Genomic DNA, 14,208 nt, shown 5'->3' on the forward strand with positions numbered 1-14,208 from the left:
TGGACTAAAAAAAATAATTATTATAATTTACACATTTAAATCAAATTAAAGAAAAATGCCCAAACGCGCGTGATCATCTTTTATTAATGTTCCCCTGAAAGTGATATTTTGGCTCGCGGGAACGAGCACCACTGTCTCCGCGTGATTCATATTTGATAAAAGCGCGCGCTTGGCCACGCGCACAGAACTGAACCATTTCTTTTCTCCACTCTGCGCGTGCGTGGGCCGCAGCTGTGGGGCTTGTTCCTTTAAGGGTGGTGTCAGAGCGGGGCGGGGGGAGGAGGTGTCAGAGGAGGAGGAGTGAGGCAGTCTCTCACTTCTCCACAGAGGAGAATAAACAATCCGCTCGCAGCGCGCGCTCCCCACCTGAGCTTGCGCGGAAACTGAACATTCGAGTCGATATTCGGACTAAGGCTGTAATTTTTACTCCTCTAGAGCCCCCCACCCCGTGCTGTTGGAGCTGCCCCCGCTGTCGGAGCTGCCGCGGCCGGCTCTCTCTCCGCCGTCAGCCGAACAGCGATGCGCCTCTCCGGCGGAGCGCGCAGGTAAGGGGGGGGGGGGGGGTCTGGGTGCTATAACGGGGAAGTCTGGGTGCTGTCATGTCATGTCGGTGTGGGGGTTGGGGGGCTGTGTCACCGCTGCCCGTATGGCGGGTGGGTGGAACGGCGGTCGGTGAAGCAGGCAGCGGGCCGCGCGCAGAGGGATGTCGCGGGAATAAACCTGCTTCCGCTCCGCCTCACCGTTCTCCTTCATTACCGCCCACGGAGCGCGTGTTTCCAGGCCACGGCCTATCTCACGTAAGTTCCGCATGTAGCCGTGCGATGTGGCGTGCGTGCGTGCTCTCTGCGTGGGTAATGCAGGCGCGCGCGCCGTAGGACAGTCGGAGGAGCGTGATGAGCGCAGGGATCTGCGGAGCGCGATCCCCCCTCCCTCAGCTGCTCCAGCTTTGATGACAGTTTGAGGGAACGGTTCGGAGCGTGCGCGCGCGGTTTTGTGTGTGTGTGTGTGTGTGTGTGTGTGTGGGGGGGGGGGGGTCTGGATGCGCGGTGGTTCCGGTCTGACCCACAGCTTGCTCACACACAGACGCTGTAGAGAGGTCTGCAGTCCAGTCGTCCAGGTTTATCACGGATCATCTCAGGATCCTCTTCAGTGACCACTCTTTACACCTGCCCCCCCCCCCTCCAGTGTTGTTCACGCGTGGGAACAGGCAGGACTATATGGGATGCTCAGTGGGACTCCAGCTGATCGGTTGTGTGGTTCTCATGTGTTGTTGGACTTTGCATCAGCGTGGGGGCACAAAGGTAAAGTTGTGGGTGATTTTTCCGGGGTGGGGGCAGAGTTCAGGCTTGTAACATCCTGATGTTGTGATAGCGTGACAGAGCCGCTGCAGGAAGGGTCAAACATGGAGGCCTCTGAGGAGCGTCTGCGTCCGGAGGTTTGGCCCTTCGCCTCTTTTTTCCCAGTTTCAGCCACTGGATTGACCTGAACTCACCCACTCAGGATGCTCCACACGGGGCTCCGCTCGTTTCCACAGTTTGAATAGCACTGGGCGGTTCCACCTGAGAGATTGTCTCACACAACCTCTGTGTCCCTCAGTTGCTTTGACAGACATTTGCGGTTGACCGTTGTGTCCTCGCCTGGAACTTTCGAACGGCCAAATGCAAATGATGGGACAGCCTCTGAGCAGTCACAAGACTGGACTCTGCACTCTGCGCTCCGTCCACCGGCTGCTTTTCATCACAGCAAAGCTTATCTGCCAACAAAACAAGAGCAGCGCCACTGCGGCCGCATGCAGGTGGCGTGCTGGGACGCGCCGCTGCGTGTTCACAGGTGTCATAAAAATGTTTTCCATGGCCTCAGAAGAGGAGAGGGTCAGTGCTTTCATCTCTGCTCCGGACCAACAGAGGGAACTCTTGAAAACCGGTTCACTGCAGAGAAACGGGCCGCGGGAGGCGGCGGCTGTCGGGTCTTGACTGTGGAGACGCTGAAGAAGGAGGGAAGTGACGGTACAATCTAGCAGAGAGCAAGAGCCATGCATCTGCTGCAGAGTTCTTGATTTATGACAGAGCTGGGAGATGCCCAGCGCAGGAGCTGTTTGCCACCGAACATTGTTCAAGGGCACTTTGGCAGGAGACGACGAGGATCAGACTTCCAGTGGAAAGTTATTACATTATAGTTAGTGTGCTCAGCAGGACGGAGAACTGATGGGATGCAGTTACCATGCTGCTCCACGAAGCATGCTGACATGTAGGACCAGTCTCTGCTGCCATCGGCATCCGTCACTCAGGTGTGACTGTTTCAAAGCAAACTTCTATCCCGTCATTCTTTTTGCTCATTTCCCAGTTCGGTGAAGACTTTGTGCCAAATTCTCATTTGGATCCAAAAGCATCTGAATGCAAAATAATTGATTCCAAAAAGAATTTGATGCTAATGGAAGGTTTTTAGAGAAAACAGGGGTTTGTGCTCAAGTGTAATGTAGAATTTGTCGTTCCCTAAAAACAAACAGAAAGTGTCTGGTTTCCCTTATGGGACTCTCAGAGAGACTCTGAATTGTTCTGCAGTTTTAGGGGAAACCGTTTCAGCGTGACTCCTGTTTCACTGGGGTGTGTTTATCTGGAATCTAAAGTAAATGTAGACTGAAAATGAAGCGAGCTGAAGGCGGAGACCCCTGGACAGGATAGCAGTGTCATCAGGTTACAAAAGCCCACCCCTGATTTCAGAAGCAGCTTTGGGACAGACCCAACTTCACACCCAGTGTTCCTCATGGAGCTGTCCTGCAGGAGGTGGTGTGAGAGAAGCTAACCTGCACACCTTTGTTTCTGTCTGTGAAAAGAACAAACTGCATCCACTGCTGCCCATTTTTTACATGGACTTACTCTGCATCCTAATAAGTCTAAGGTGCAGCTTTACCACCAGCTCACTTTCTGACATCAATAGTTTGAAACTGTCAGCCAAGTGAAAACAGAGTGACTCGTCCTCAGAATAGGGGCAATTTAGATTTGGACTTTTCTGAATTGATTAGAATTTTCCAAAGCACAATATTGATGATAGACCCTCTACGGTTCTTGGGTTTTCCATCCGTCCGTCTGAGTCTGGCCCAGGGCGACGGCGGGGTACACCCTGAATTAAGTCGGTTCCCAGGTTTTGCTCTTTGTTTTTCTTTCCTGGATCTCTGAGACCAGCTGTCTTTGAGCCCGTCTGGACGGGTCAGCAGTACCCCTCCACCCTTTATGTTTCCAGCTGCCGGAGGAAACCGGGGAGAAGAGAACAGAGAGATGTTTATACCAGGATCTGCTGCTTTAGGGGGACAATTCTGACCAGTGCACCCCGTTTGGAATCCTCATCTTTTAATGTTGTGGAAATCTGTCACATTCTGTTCTGCAGAACTTGATTGTTCATTGGTTATAAGGCAGGGGATTTGCACCTCTGCCCTCACGCAGTGAATTCTTTGGGAGACTCACATATTTATCTGAAGATAGTTGGAACGCTGTCAGTGTTGGAGAGATGACGGAATGTTTTTGCTGTGTTAGTTCATAGAACATGTGATGTTATCTGATGATAGAAAAAAGAGTTAATAAAGCAGAGTAAATGTCTAATGAGATGCATGTGTGCTACATGAAACCAACACAACGGAGCCTTGATGCTGTGTAACTGAGCACACCAGGCAGAAGGGTTCAGACGTCTCGGCAGCGTTCTGATCTCACTTCCTTCAGGGGGGCATGAAAATAGCGATGCAATACATCTGTAGTAGCAGATAATTCCATCAGAAGATTGAACATTTTTTTCTGATAAGCCTCCTCAATAAAGCTCTGCTGTAAGCATCACACTATAGAGGTTAGGGCTGCACCAGATGAGGAAAACTCCTGATTTGCTATATTAGTAATCAGAATTGCGATATATGAACAAATAGAAAATCATCTAAATGCATCATTTCCATTTCACTGCAACAGTTTAATGTGAATAAGAGTTAATTATACTCTAAATGACCCTCGTCTACATAGGAGGCCAACATCTAACATCAAAGGGCTGCATCTGATTGGTCGACAGCATAAAGGGATTTATTTGATTCGTTAAAAACTTCAAACTGCCATAAGATTGTTTTAGCACATTTAAGGTAACCATTTATTGCAATTTTTGCCGTCTTCTGCGATCTGCCTGTTGCACAGCCTGATTTCGCGATTACAATACATTTGTGATTTATTGTGCCGGCCTTACAGAGGTCCCCTTCCTCAGCTCTTCATGTTGGGCTTTCTTTTTGCGTGTGTTCAGGGGGCTGTGAGGAGGCGTGCAGCAGTGGGATCATCTCCTCTTATTGCTGAGATGTCAGGATTTCATCAAGATATTTGTCTGGAACACCGTGACTTCAGAAATGCCCAGAGGCTGCCTCTGAAATGTTCAAAATCAGGAGCTGAGCAGCAGAGGCTGATGCTGCTCTGAAAATGAGATCACTGAGCGGGCAGCCTGTGCCCCCCCACCCCACAGGGGGCTGCTGGGACGATGGGGGGCTCTGTTTGAACAGTTCTATCTCATTCAGAGACGACGGCTCTGGCTCCTCTTGGCGTTTCTGCTGCGAACAGAAGGCGACCAAAGTCAATGGAGCTTATTTCGATGACAAAGCAGAATCTGCTAAATGCAGCTTTATGGCTATTGCTCTCAGATGGAGGCTGGAAGGATGAAATGTGTGGAGCAAAGACGTCCCCCCCCCTCCTCTGCAGTTCCTGAGAGCTGCTCTAACCCGGCCTCATCTGTTGAATGGCCCCCCCCTCCTTCACCCTCACCTTCAGCTCGCCACCCTTTGCTTCACCTTGGCCTTGGCACAATGACGGGCCCTTCAATTATGTCTGCTGATTGATCGCTGCTGATTGCAGTTGCTGTGAATTATTTAGACTTTGCTGAAGCTGCTCGCTAAACGGGAAGCAGGCCAAAGGAGCAAGTGGTTGCAGGTCAAATGAATGTAGTCCTGTGAAGCCCTGGCTCTGGCTGCTGTGGGCCGTGAACCACGGCTGCCTTCTAGTGCAGCGACTCCCACAGAGGCTCCGCTTTGGTTTCACTCTCTGGACTCTCAGGAGGTATCGCCCAATGAGCTTTGACCACGATGGCAGAAAACCAACTGCTGCCATTTGTTGTTACTGTCATGCAGTAAAAAGTGCCCGCCCCTTCTCTCCCCCTGCGTTAATACCGAACACGATCCAGGTGTCAGGAGTGCCCAGTTTCCATGTTAAGTCAATGCACAGACGCCATTAGAAGTCCTGCGCTGTTGCGTGTCGAGAGTTTGGATTGGCCTTCTTTGGCAAAGAAGGTGTCTCGCGTTCACCAATCAGAGACTGAGGCTATGACATGCTGATGACGTGATGAGTGGGTGGAGTCTAGAACCAACATGGAGGAGAATCTCATCATTCTTCTTGTGACCTTCATAATATTTTCTTATTTGCATCCAGACGATAATAAAAAGTCCCTTTAATTTTATTCTTAGTTTTTGTTTTTTCCTCCTTGGACTCATGCAGGATAGCAAGTCATCAAACCGGGTCACAGGGAGACTCTGAATGATCTCACCAACCCAGACTTCAGTTCATGAGATCCCATGAACAAATAAAGCTGATGTCTGGACATATACCATGTTTTCCATGCATTGTAAATGAGATGTACACAGACACCGTTCCATGTAGCGATCAGGCTAAAACTATTGACAGTAGCTCCTCCCACTCGCGTCTGGAGTGTTGAGTTTCTGAACAGGAGTTTGACGCGTGGATCCGGTTTGGTGTGAACGCAGCGTAACACCTGGACCTTACGTCTTTTCCCCTCGCTGGGCTTTGGACGACTCTAGCGGCTGGTTGTTTGTTTTTGGCGTCTGTGCCGAGTGTGGAAGCATCAGTGAAAGCGGGCTGACCTGCAGCATAGGACCGGGCCTGTACGCCACGCATCATAGCATGTCCCTGGCGTGGCCTGAGAAGGCCAAGGGCTACAGGTTAGAACAAGGGGTTTGAGCTGTGCGGTGGGGGCGCCGATTCTTCAGCCGGGCTTATTTTGTGCAGGTCATGTGGCGGGGGGTGCAGGTGAGAAGCTAAGTGGAAATGCCACTCATTCCTGAGGAGTCCCTGGCCTCGTCAAGGTTAGTGGTTTGTCTTTGCAAGTTGAAGGATTGATGCATGAGCCTGTCTGACGCTGAATTCAGGGACCAAGGCTGTCGCAGGCAGCAGCTCTCCTCCCCCCGCCCCCGCTCCGTTTTGCAGGCTATCACAGCGCCCCGTCCTTCCCAACTTCTTAGCAGCCTGTCCTTTTGGGAACCTTGACTAGCCCAGGCAAGGACACAGCGTCTGGTGCAGTAAGCCTGTGCAGAGGGGGAGGCTTTACGTAACGCTCTGCTTTAAAACGGGTGTATGACTTTCCTGACACGGAGCGGCACACTGCACCACAGCTCACCGCACATGTCCCCCCGGCCCCCCGAACACGGAAGGGGGCAGAGAGATCCCTGCAACTTAATTATGTCTTTCTCTTTTAAAAGCCTTCGTTTGAAATTAAATTTTCTCAGGCAATTAACTAAAGAGGAGTTTTCAGAATTTATGAATGAAGGATGGATGCGACGCACAGAGTGACGGGAGAGGAGGGCGGGGCGCTGCATGTGCAGCAGATGCAGCCAGGCCGTGTCTCCTTTTTAGTGCAGAGGTCTGCTGAAGCCCAGACTTGGTTGAAGTTGGAGACCTGGAGCTGCTGGTCTTTGGCTCTCTGCGCTCTGATTGGCGCGGCGTGCAGAGGACGGGCTTTCCCCGCTTCCTCATTCGTCTGACGGGCCTATTCCAGACACGGCTGCATGTAGTGCCGCACATATTCCTCACGTTCACATTGTTGTGTTCACTGCCCAAATCTGTTCTTGGCTTCAGCTGGGATTGTGTAACTTTTTGGCTTCTGGTGATGAGCTGAGCTGTTGCCAGGCAACAGGGGACCTGAGCACAGTGACCGTGAACAGGCAGAAGGATCTGCATCCTTTCATGAGGGTTTCTTCTAAAGGAATGCCACAGAATCTCCCTGAAATGCCTAATGTCTGCTTGTTATTCCAAGGTAGATGTTTGTCATTTACCCAATATGATATTCCATTAAAGGAGCATTAAGACCTGCCTTGTGATGGCTGTGGAATGACCGATTCCCTTCAGTCTGCTTTCAGCTGGCAGCCAATACCTGAGTGACTCACCGGTCTGTGAATAAATATCTTTAGCAGAACGTGTCTAAGTGAGAAATGAATGCACTCCCACGCCACAAAGGAGGATTGGAAGACATTTGGCTCCGAGCCAGTCTCCCACATTCACCCGGAGTGCTCTCCTGGATTTCTGAAACACGCTGTCCTTTTGTGAACCTGCAGCCCGCATTTGAATGCATCAGTGAGAAGCTGTTATTCCGAGCGGGCCGGTAAACAGGCCGGCACAGCGTGGCTGAGAAGGGCAGTTTTCTAATCACTGTATTAGAAGGCTCACAGAAGCCGTCTGAGAGGAGCTGCAGAGCCCATGACTCCCGGCGGCCGGATGACCTATTACGGAGGGAAAATGGACTGGTGACCAGAAGATTGCTGGCTCATGCTCTGCTCACCCAGTGCCCTTGAGCAAAGGCAATTAACCTGAATTCCTCCAGTAAATATCCAGCTGCAGAAATGGAAAGAGATGTGCAAGAGCGATAATCCTGTAAATGACTTTGAATAAAAGTGTCCACTAAGCAGGAAGATTATTACGCCTAATAGAATCATAACTTGTTTTGGAGTATCAAGGACTGCTGAGCGTGCACATCCACGTGCACACACATTGCCTGATATCCCTGTCTTGCTTTGGCATTAAGGCTTGACTTTCAGTCAAGTTACTTTCCAGCAGCTGATCCAGTCATGTGACACCGCCCACCCAGCCTCTCTGCATGTTTACGAGGATGAAGGCTGGCGTGTCAGCAGCACTGAGGCCAGCAGCCCGGCTCCGGACTTCCCTGTCCTCTACTGAATTCCAGGGAGGCAAGCCGAGAGACGTGCACTCCAGTGTGGAACTGAGCCTCTTTAGTCATCTTCTCAGTTCTCAGTCGGTGATGGCAGCACATGTCAGGGAAAGGCCATCTCGTGTGATTCATGCCCGCTCTGAGTCAGCTGCTCGGGTTCCTGCAGTTGCTTTGGGTGTGCAGCTGCCCTGCTGTTGGAAGCCCGCTGCCTGATAGAGTGACTTTGGAGCGTGCCGCCGTCTGCGCTCAGGCATCCGTGCTGATCCGTAAACATGCCTGCCTCCAGGACTCATCCGCATTTGGCTGAGTAAGCCAGAATTCGACAGCGCTTGATGAAGCCAGTTCCACTTCATCTAGTGCTTCTCTGAAGATGAACCATCAGGGAGCACGACGCGAATGCTTGACAAGTTTTTTAGACTCGTAGGTGGTTCCGTCTAGCTCTGGGTATAACTTCTGAAAGTGGGAGTGTGTTGGTCCAGCTGTAGGGTCACAGCAGCTTCTCTGACCTGTGACCCTCGACTGACACAGACGGCGAGGAACTTTCATCAGCAACACTCTGTGCGTCGGTATTCTACTGGGAAAATCCGAAACACGACGTGTTTGTCTCACTGCCTCTGCTCTGCAGCAAGCAGGGATTTATGAGGCTCAAGCCCAGATCCATCCTTTCTATCTACAGAGGGACTGACTGGCCTGCAGCTCTTCATGGGGTGTCCACACCTGGGGGCTCTCAATGGCCCTTCAAGGCTACATCTGCTCTTTAAACATGTGTATCTAGTTCTGTAGAATCTCCTTAAGGAAGGATTTTTACAAATCTCAAACATTGTTTTAATGCTGAAAATCCGTTTTAAAAGTTGTTTGAACTCTGTTGTTTTATTGCTGCTAAAGCTTTTTGCGTGTCTATAAACCCTTTGAAGTGTCTTTATATGAAGGTTGGTGCTGGTTTGGCTGAAAACAGTCACATGGTGATGAGATAAGCAAACGTAGGCATTGCTCTGGATTCAGTTTAGACAGGAATGCAGGCGGCGGCGGCGGCGATGGCGGCGGCTCAGAAGATCCAGGGAACGCCATAGTCCGCTGCTGCTCGGCACCAGTGTGAAGCCAACTCTGGTTTGACTCTCCAATCCTGGATGCTGGAAGAAGTGACAGTCCGTTTGAGTTTTGTTCATGTGTCTCTTTCTTAACTTTAGACAAAGGCAGCTCAGTGGTCACCCCCTCTATCTGAGCATGAAAAGGTGCTGATGGGGGGGGCTCAGACCATCTATTTGCATGTGTAGATATGTAAAACAATAGAATGTGATGCTCTGAACATGATTCTCTCCTCTGAGCTTCTGTGTGGGATTGAACTGTAGAGAAAACCTGAGAAAATCAAATGCTTCAGCTTCAATGACTTTATTTATCTTTGTCTTTTAGATTTTCTTCTTTCCTTTTCTTCTTTGTACCATTTTTCCAGCACACATAAACTTTCATGTATTAAAACCGTTCTGACATCATCATATTAAGCTGGTTTCAGACAAGATTGCCTGTACTTTTGCTGGCATAACTCCTATTATCTTAATAATAATAAAGAAGCTTGGACTCAGTCAAAAGCCATTTTAATGGGCTTCAGTAACTTTTTTCAGCATGCTATCAGCCCTAGAACTTTAACAGTTCAGCTGTTTTAGGCGTCTCCTTCAGATCTATTAGAAAAACTGTTCTGTGCATAAAGTCTGTTGTGGTTTTCATGCAGTTACAGTTTTTCTTGAATTGCAAGAACAGATGTTTGTTTGGTAGAGAATCCAACTAGTCTTGTTACGGTCTACAAATGATCAATGGGTGGAGTCAGAGTAGTTATCAGGTATTTTTGGATAAAAAGGTATTTGGGGAAGTGGGTGGGGCTGGCGTTCCATGATTCTTAGCAGGTTAAAGCAAAAAGTTTTGTTTTTTTCTGAATCATGTTTCAGTGCAGTGTGTTTCTGTATCTGTAAAGTCCTTTTGCCATCTCAAAGCTTGTTTTTTGGTCAGTATTCATTCCATTTGTCTTTTTAATTAGATTCTGCAGAAGTTGTTCCTACATTCCTGGTAGATTTCTGGAGGAACTCCGTCTCCGCAGTGAGATCCATAGTTGGAGAAACACTTGGACAGAAACATCAGAGATGAAATCATCTCTGCTAGCTTCTACATGTGGATAATTTCCCCCAGTTTTAATAGAAATGTTCAACTAGATTTATTCCAAGACATTGACTCATAATTCAATTGGGATGGTTGCTAGTCAATTGACGTTTTTTTTGTTTTTGGACCAGTCGATAAAACCCGATCATGTAGACGATACCTGCTTCAGGTTTCATTCAACTACAGCAGTTTAAATGTCACAACAGAAAAGATCTGTCATTTGTTTTTTTTAAGTTGTTTAAATAACACTAGATCTAGGGCTGGGTGATATAGAATTTTTTAAATATATTTTTTTTTGCCATCAGGCGATAACGATATATATCACGATATAAACCAAATAACTATATTTGTCAAATTTGAACTCTCTGCTAGTGAGACAAATGTGTCATCATCAGCAGGTTGTTTAGATTGAAATATTGAAATATTTCCTATCACACTTTAAACACCGGAGAAAGGTAGCTTGCTACCTCTCGGTGGGTGGAGTATCCTTACCCCTGGTGGAGGAGTTTAAATATCTGGGGGTCTTGTTCATGATTGAGGGAAGACCGGAGCGTGAGATTGACAGGCGGATCGGAGCGGCGTCCGTAGTTATGCGGTCGCTGTATCGGTCCGTTGTGGTGAAGAGAGAGCTGAGCCGAAAAGCAAAGCTCTCAATTTACCGGTCGATCTTCGTTCCAATACTCAACTATGGTCATGAGCTATGGATCATGACCGAAAGAACGAGGTCCCGAATACAAGCGGCTGAAATGAGCTTCCTCCGTAGGGTGGCTGGGCGCTCCCTTAGAGATAGGGTGAGAAGCTTGGTCACTCGCGGAGAGCTCGGAGTAGAACCGCTTCTCCTCCACATCGAAAGGAGCCAGTTGGGGTGGCTCGGGCATCTAGTCCGGATGCCTCCTGGACGCCTCCCTGGAGAGGTGTTCCGGGCATGTCCCACTGGGCGGAGGCCCCAGGGGAAGACCCAGGACACGCTGGAGAGACTATGTCTCTCGGCTGGCCTGGGAACGCCTCAGGGTCCCCCCAGAGGAGCTGGAGGAAGTGGCTGGGGCGAAGGAAGTCTGGGCATCTCTGCTTAGACTGCTGCCCCCACGACCCGGTACCGGATAAGCGGAGGAAGATGGATGGATGGACTTTAAACACAACAGAAGCCTGAAGGACCACGATTAAAGCAAAAGCTTTTAAGTTTCAAAAGAGAACATAAATAAAACAGTTCCATTTAAAAACAAAACATTAATCCTACAAATAAATTCTAATGTTTTACAGAACAAACATAAATGAGCAAACATTTTAGTCAACATCCAGTGAATAATCTAGTAACTAAAATCAAATAGTCTTCTGGTAGTTTAGCCTGTTGCTGCTGTGCAGGTCTGACCGTTGTTGTTTTTGCTGGAGAATTATCCTTCATTTCAGAGGTTGAACATGCTTGAAGTCTCTGATTTAGCTGATAAAAAAGGTAGTTCCAGTTCCAGTAACTGTAAACTCAAATTCAAACATGAACAGATTTAATTCTGCTTCCAGGTGATTACAGTTTATCTAAAATCATAGCAATAAACAGCCTGGAAGCAGTTGAATGTTTTGGATTCTTCTTATTATTTATCATTAACATTAAAGCTGCAGCTCTCATGACGGGAGGGAGCGGGGGGGATTCATACATTTATGAAATACAGTTTTTATTAATGAATTAATGTTGTTGTCTTCTTCCACTTTAAACTGGTCCGTGTTTCCATTTAGGTGACAGACTCGTTAGCATAGCATCATTAGCATCATAGCATTAGCGGCTAAAAACAGCGCTGTCTCCAAATAAACCCTTTTTATTAATCAGTCTGTTGCTGCTGGAAGTGAAGTAGCTTCATCCTCCACTTCTGACTGGATGTTATAAAAAATTAGTTCTGCTGTTTCCTCGGCTTACACTGAGGTGAAACGGCGGGTGAAGTGGCCGCGGGGATGGAGCGTGTCTTGCATGCTTTTGTGTCGCGTGCAGAAATTCATCAAAATGACAGCAAATTACATGACCAAGTTTGCCTAAACGTTAACCTGCCCTCTAACTTTTACTCTTATAAGAGGAGAAAATGCTCACAAGTGGCGACTATGAATTTTCTGACCCTTTAAAATAAAAGTCTATAGTGATTGACTTTTGATTGATTGATTGACGGTTGTATTTGAATTCCTTTACTACTCACTTAATAGTGCATTCGCCATTTAGTAGTGCTGTCTGAATCTACAATTCCAAAATCCACTGGCCTAGAAATTTCCCAGAAATCTCTGCAAAAAAGCCAGTGTGCTCACTAGATCGGCTAATATAGACCACAATGCATTGCGTTGAAACAATTTTTGCTCTAAAAATGTATTTAAATATATTTTTTAAATAAACTATCAACGTTTTTATCTTCAGAAGACAGTGGACTCATAAATAATAATCGCAAAACACTCATATTAATTAAATTTTAACTTTGTGAAATTAATGACGTCATATCCGCTGCTTAAAAAAAAAAAAAATAGAGTAGTGAGTAAGGTGTCTGAATTGCTTTTAAAACTCCGGCCACTACTTAGTGCCACACTAGATAGTTTTTTAGTAGTTGCAAAGTAAGTTACATCACGATATATTTAATATTGTTTGATCGCCCAGCCCTAACTGTATCTAAATATTTAGATAATGGGTGAGTGAGTCTGTCTGTTTTTTTCAGAAACCCCCATGTTCAACAGAAGGCTGATTATTGTGACAAAATAGCGACTGAATTGTCTTCATTTGGTTGGAGCCTGAAGTAAGCCGTTTTCTATGCGTGACATCACATTCTCTCAGTCCATGAGACGTGGGTTCATGGGCTTTTTCTCACAGATCTGAACTTCCTTGTTGAAGCACAGCAACTCCTCATTAAAACGCTAAAAAAGGGTTGTTTCCAGCTGTTGGGCTGATGCTGCCGTGCACTCACAGCACGTGTTACAGGGAGTCCTGCGCTTGTGTACTTTGGTTGATTATCAGCCTCTACCTTCTTATAACCATGAGAAGTCCCAGGAGAGCTGCACCACACCCTGATGTACTTAAAGTTAAGCCTTGTTTATGTTACAGAAAATGCAGGAACTCTAGTGAACGTGTGCAGTAGCCTTGTTTTTCTTTTGCACTTTTGCACACACACACACAGGTGCACACGCACAGCCGTTGTTGCAGGATTTGGGCAAAGAACTGTCTTATTCACAAGACAGTTGCTTGTGAAACTGTTTACGTGCTTAGAACTGCTTCTGGCACAAGAGCCAGACGAATGCGCTTTATCCAGGCCTCCTTCTGTCTAAGCCACATTACCTCTACTCAGCATTGACCTTGGTTCTTACCAATAGGCGGGCAGTGACACCCCCCCCCCCCCCCCCCCCCCCCGGCAGCCTCCTTTGGTAACACCACAACCTGCACCAGCCTCTGCTTTTCCATCCAAAATCAATTTGCTGTGGTCTTCTTTTCCTCTGGTCACGCTTGGCCCTCTGCTCTCGTACAGTTCGCATGTCCAGCAGCATGTAATCGAAGACGTTGTCTGCGATGCCATCGGCAGGCGGTACAACACCAAGCTGCCAGGTTTGGCGGGGGGTCAGCCCCTCGCCTGGTTCGGTGGTGTCAAACTGCGGCAGATGTAGCATTTGAGAAGATGCGTGTTTTCCAGCGTCTGGGGAGATCTACGCAACAATGCAAACAAAAGGCTGACATGTAAGGAGGTGGAAGTGTTTATGAAGTTTTTTAAAGGTCATCATTAAATGTCAGTCGGACTGCAGATCGCTTCAGCGCACAGCTAAACAAAGGTTGCTAAGCAACACCAGAGCGCTGGAGTCATCACCATGAATGCCTGATGACTTTTGTCAGAGGCATTAACATAAAAATGTGCAGTCAAAGGTGTGTGTAAAAGAGGTATTTCACGCTGAAGAGGAAAAAACGGCACTTTTCTGAATGGCGGGGTACTCGCCTCTGAAACATGACTGGGTGGGGGCGCGTGGGAGTCCAGGGGGGATTTCAGATGCATCTTATGCTGTCGTGACAGCCCTGAAAAAACCAAAGGGTCACTGCCTTGCTCCTCCGTGTTAAAGTGAGTCTTGGCTCAGGTGAAAGCCCCCCCAACG

The 14,208-nt window shown here is 47.9% G+C and overlaps 1 protein-coding gene across 3 annotated transcripts in view; it reads left to right on the forward strand.

The window, feature by feature from the left end:
- The first annotated feature begins 299 nt into the window (after positions 1–299).
- Positions 300–14,208, forward strand: part of nrip1 (nuclear receptor interacting protein 1) — a 50,298-nt gene continuing 36,389 nt past the window's right edge. For 2 of the 3 annotated variants that reach the window (XM_023962199.1, XM_023962201.1), the window contains exon 1: positions 300–545. The gene's annotated coding sequence lies outside the window, so the exon portion shown is untranslated. Of the gene's footprint in view, positions 546–690; positions 798–14,208 lie in introns of those variants that run through there. The other variant, XM_023962200.1, reaches the window with a different exon arrangement.

The sequence above is a fragment of the Oryzias latipes genome, chromosome 14 (genome assembly GCF_002234675.1).
Source record: "Oryzias latipes chromosome 14, ASM223467v1".
In the NCBI taxonomy this organism is placed as follows: Eukaryota; Metazoa; Chordata; class Actinopteri; order Beloniformes; family Adrianichthyidae; genus Oryzias; species Oryzias latipes.